Here is a 5,791-nt window from a genome sequence, read left to right as displayed (position 1 = left end):
TAACAGACTCTTAATAACAAACTCAACTAAGACTCTACTGTGATGAAGATTCAAATAGATCCTAATGGAACCAAAGGCCATAATGGATATTTTTTGTTTACTTGTGTGTTTTTATTTTTAAAAATCTAATAAGAAATCATTTGTCACAAACACCCCATGAGTGTGAACCCACAGGTAATAAACACACTGAAGTTTCTTTTTTCGTTTTTTTAACACTTAACACGTGAATTATGTTGTGGCAAAATGACGAGAAGAGACGGCGAATTGAAGTTGCAACCAGCGGGAAGTGTTTTAATAAGAACAAGCCAACATCAACGAGTTTAGCAAATCAAAACAAATCCAAATGTATTACTTTTCACAGATCACTTTTATAGTCAAACTTCACCCCCCTTAATTTACTTTCCACCAATCAAACCAGTCCGTTGAACCAAAAACAAAGCACATCTGGTCTCTTCACTGTGTCATATAACTTTTGCCAAATAGGTGGAACTGTAACCTAAAGTTTTGATCCCTCACAGAATTGCAGCAACACAAGTGATTTATGTAAATTATATGTGCTTGATTATATACCAATACAGAACATTTGAGTTTCGGAATTTACTGTCCTAATTAAGAGATATTGTCTAAAATGTCTAATTTTCATAATGGGTGGAGTCAACGATGTCATCAACACATGCATATCAGTCATTGTCCGGACTTATTGAGAAAATACTTTTTATTACACTTCAAATATTCATTTATTAGATATTTTCTCGATTCAAATGTATGAGTTTTAATTTGAAATATCTCCTAATTGGTACAGTAAAAATGTCTAATATTCAGTATGGGCGGAGTCAACGATGTCCTCAACACATACATATCAGTCATTGTCTGGACTTATTGAGAAAATACTTTTTACGTTTACGTTAATCCTTCCGCTAACTTTGCAAAGTCCTTCGCTCGCTCCCGATCTGTGCCGTTTGGTTGCGTTTACCGTAAGTTTCAGCGTATAGGTGCACTAAAATGTAAGTGTCTGCTGACTTGACCGCAGTAAAAAATCCAGGCGGAAATAAAAACCTTCTGTTTCAGTGTGTTGTAAACTCTATAGCTCAATGCCAGTAGCACTTACAGTGATTCTGACTGTGAAGAAACTTCAGAGTGTTACCTTTCAATAGAGACTAAAACCATACATGTACTCCCAATGGTTCAATAAGAGCTGTCAGTTTACTTTGGGTACGCCTTGGATAGGCGTTTTAGGCAAATTGTACAGGAGTGATAAGAGGTTAAGAGGCTCCACACCTAACAAGAGAAAGTCTGTGGAAGTTGTAGTAGGCCGTTTGTTACTCCGTCAACTGAATCTGCACCAGAATATGTTTTATCTCACATGTGAAGTGCAGTTTGTTTATCACAAGTTATCGCTTCACACAGACACTTCCTTCCTCTTTCACTGGTACTTAACTGCCAACTGAAACATTATACTCGTCTGTTTCAGTGGTAGAGTATGTGTAACTTAGCACTCAATGTGGAGTGAAAAGAGTAACCCAACACCTGTGGCACTATAGAAAGGGTCAGATACGATTCATCAGCATTAAGAAGACATGCTGAAAGAGCATCCTTTATCTTGTTATACCGTTTAACTTGTTTTGCAGTACAATCACTTTACAATCAAAGAACACATAAAGCTTTTCACCATTACTTGTAATTATAGTTATTTATTATAAAAACAGGTTGACAGTTAATACAGTTTATTTACAGTATATATCATGCTATTAAATAAAAGCAAATGTAAAGTGATAAAACAACAGCGTAGCGTTGTAACAAATTAAGGCTTAAATGCATATAAAATGTTGACATTTTCCAGGAAAGTAACACATCTGTCTGTGTGGTGTAACATTTCAGTCTTGCCACTGCATTTATTCATTTGCTCACCCAAAGTGGACAAAACAAAGCACTGAGTGCATGATTCAATTTAATATTAACACAGTAATCTTTCATATCGTGGTGAATCTGGCACGATAAATGCATTTAAATGATCATATATTTTCACATTGAACCTCTTAGGCCACCATTCCGGACTGCGGAATGTGTGCCATGGTGCTGGAGGTCTGCCTTCCATCGCTGTTACTTAACACTTAGTTTTAAAATCCTGAGGTGTTCAGATGAATGTTACTTAGTTATTCTCTGACAAATCACTACAGTGATATACTTTGCTGTATCCGGCCAACTGTTTCAGTGAATAACGCATTCGTATTGTATTTTCTAAAATTATAACCTAATAAAATATAAATAATATTTATTGTTGCAGTTCTCTTACATTCCCCAATGTCAGTTAAAAACGAATTTAAATATTGTATTAGATATTCGTATTATCTAATATAGAGGGCCAGCTCATCACATCATCATGTTGTCACAAGAATTTGATTTTGTGTAAAAGAGATAAAATGTTCAAAATATGTATACTAATTGTATTTAAGTGATGTTATTATTTGCTTTGATGATACATCAAGATTTGTATGACCTGTTAAAGAAAGGGATTATAACCTGCAAGAGACATTTTTAGTAAAAGTATAAGATTTAATATCTTATTAAATTTCCTTTTTAACTTTAAAAACTATACAAAATGTGGATCTACCCTTACAATATATTACATATTTCCCCTTTTGCCAAGTTATCTCTGCTGTGGGCTAATTTAGCTTAACAATAGAAGAATTCATGTGGCAGTTGTCTGGGCTCATAATACATTTTAATAATAATAATCCATCATCCATTCATCATTTTTAAAATGCACCAGATGAGGCCCAACACTTCCTCTCTGCAGGGGTAGCTAATGTCTGCAATACTTGAACATCATACGTGAGGGATATTTCTGTAGGCACACCTAGCATAAGTCTCGTGAGCTAAAGAATAGCCTGAAAAATCTGCTTGCTCAGTCGCAGCATCAGCTGCAGCATTCCTGTTGAAATGGGATCAGAAGCGTTAGTGTGAGCGTCACATTTCATAAGACAGACATTTTTAGGGAGCAGTATGGCTTCTAGCAAGTCGGCCACGAGACGGTGGTGAGAAATGGGTTTGCCGGATGATTTCCAAAAGCTTCTGTGTTTCCACAGGGCGCCAAAGTCATGCACTACACCAAAGGCATAGCGAGAGTCTGTGTAAATGTTAACTATTTTGTCGGCAGCAAGCTTGCATGCTTCCATAAGAGCCACAGGTTCTGCAGCTTAAGCAGAAACGTGTGCTGGCAACTTACCGCTGCACAGAGTGTCATATGATGAGACTACAGCAAACCCAACCAACCCTTCTCCCGTGTCCAGCGTGCGGGATGCCAAACCTTCCACTAACAGTTGTAAATCAGCATTTGGTGGGCGTGTCTGTGAGGTCAGGTCTCTGTGTGCAGACCTGTTCAAGAGAAACAACACAGTTATGTGGCTCTCCATCTGCTGGAGTAGGAAAAAGAGTAGCAGGATTAAAATCTTTGTCATTAAAGGCATCAGTCGAGCAGTCAGTCCAGGTCAGTTTGTCATGCGCACAAAGATGTTTACCATGAATCATGGATAGAGGAATGCCTCTGTTTCTGAGTGGTTTGGGATCCACCGTCATACTATCACGTCATTCCTAACGAGCTCATCATTTGTTTCATTTGGGTGCACCGACACATTAACTGCTTGCAAATCTTAGACAATCATCACTCAGGTGGTTCCCTCAAGTCTCGAGCTTTCTTTACCGGAAAAATTTTGGTGCGTGCACCGGTGAATCATCACATTAGATTATTATACCAACCTTCAATAAAGACTCAAGAACGGGTGTAATACCATTAATATCTCGATAGAGTGGATATTGCTTCTTGAATGAGCGGAAATCAGATTTTGAAATTAGGCGGAGCACGATTTTGGGTGAACACTAGCACCCCTCACCTGTCTTACATCACACATTTGAAACCATGGTGTGTGTTTTCTTATCAAACATAAGTTGAGTTTTTCCTTTCACTATTGACATTGATGTACCTCTTGTTTTGTATACGTCACCCTTATTTCTGTAGAGTTTACCAGGATCCTCTGTGTTGCTGAGGTCAGTGAGTATGGGTCTGACTGTGCAGCCAGTCAGACATCCTCTCCATTCCTGGGCCTCATGCCAAGGACACAGTGTGATCTCCTCCTTAAACAACTCGTATTGCTTGGGAGACAGAGAAACAGAGACAGCAGCAGTATTTTCTGGTCAATAAATGTTCTTTATACCATTATACATAACTTCTCCACTTCTCTCCCTTCTTTAAATAACACCTCCTCAAATAATTTATCTAATCCACGTAATCAGCCTGCATGTGACATTCTGAACATTTTTACCTTTAATAGTGTTTGTCTTGTGGTAACTTTCTAAAACCTTAATTTGCGTACATCTGGTATGTGTTTGTTTAGTTTGTCATAGTCTATACTACACTAAATAGTCGGAATCTAAAGTTAGAGTCAGAGTGTTCAGTGTACATTTGTGTCGTGTACACAACTGCTCTGTAAAGACAGGTATTAATGCGATATCTCATTAGAAAGCTACGGTTCTTGTAATTCGATTTATGCAAACCATTTCAAGATACAGTCACAACAGCAGGTACAGTTAACGTCTCTGTCAAACAAACACTCCAAAAATAGCCGATAAAATATCGCCGTCACTCACAGATTATGATTAATAACGTTTCCCTCATGCATGATAGTCCGGCAAAAACGGTCTTGCTAGATTGCTAAGGGTCCACACGATCCAATCCAGTAAAAGATTTAGTCCAAAACACATTAGTACGTCCATAAAGACCCACGGGGGGCTGTTGCATCATTTCAAATTAGCCGGCAGATATGATAACTCGCTTTCTTTTCTCTCAAAATGGCGGCTGCATTCTGCCGGTTAAATTGACACCTCATTTGACCCAATAGGAGCTTCTATAGCCCGGTCACATTCTGGAACAGCCAACGAGAGTCCGCTTTGAAAGACAATGCCCGCCTCTCTTCCTTGGGTAATGCTCGAGCCAATTGCAATCGATCTCTCTGATATTCACGTGGCCGTACTCTTAGTAAACCATGTGTAAAATATTCATTTTCTGTTGTATTGCTCTCAAATTTGAACTTGTACTAGGTACTATGACTTCATGCTATGGTACCATTGTGTTTTCCAGCTCATAAGTCCCAGCCATAGTTAACTGCAGGCATCTGTTGGCCAAAAAAATTCCAGGCGGAAATAAAAACCTTCTGTTTCAGTGTGTTGTAAACTCTATAGCTCAATGCCAGTAGCACTTACACAAACAGAAACTTCAGAGTGTTACCTTTCAATAGAGACTAAAACCATACATGTACTCCCAATGTTTCAATAAGAGCTGTCAGTTTACTTTGGGTACGCCTTGGATAGGCGTTTTAGGCAAATTGTACAGGAGTGATAAGAGGTTAACGGTCAAATCAGGACACGCAGCAGAGAGACGCCTCTTTTGATCAAGTGTTATTACACAAGAGGTACATTTCAGAGAGGTATTATATAAACTACAGGACCAGAAGCTAAGGACTCATAAAATGTCTTACTTCCTCCGTCGGTGGAACTGCTTCACAGGGCACAGCTCATCAAAAAGCTGCTGGTTGACCAGCCGAGGCAGCTGCAGGAACTTGTTGTTGGAGACAAACTCGTCCATTATCTGTCGCTTCATCCCTTTGGCCTGAAAAACAATTCCGTAATTCAACACTTAAATATTACAAGTAATTTAGACTCCCGTTTAAAAACTTTGGATGGGGCACTTTGTTATTTTTGTACCTGTATGACGTCAACAGGCTTTTCTGTATCCTCC

General features: G+C 38.6%; 1 pseudogene; it reads right to left on the bottom strand.

The window, feature by feature from the left end:
* Nucleotides 1-5,403: 5,403 nt before the first annotated feature.
* The window catches only part of LOC116387907 (dnaJ homolog subfamily C member 16-like), a 4,164-nt pseudogene continuing 3,776 nt past the window's right edge, over nt 5,404-5,791 (bottom strand).

The sequence above is a fragment of the Anarrhichthys ocellatus genome, unplaced genomic scaffold (genome assembly GCF_004355925.1).
Source record: "Anarrhichthys ocellatus isolate YVR2014 unplaced genomic scaffold, GSC_Weel_1.0 scaffold1, whole genome shotgun sequence".
NCBI lineage: Eukaryota > Metazoa > Chordata > Actinopteri > Perciformes > Anarhichadidae > Anarrhichthys > Anarrhichthys ocellatus.
This window is presented reverse-complemented; position numbering and strand designations above follow the sequence as displayed.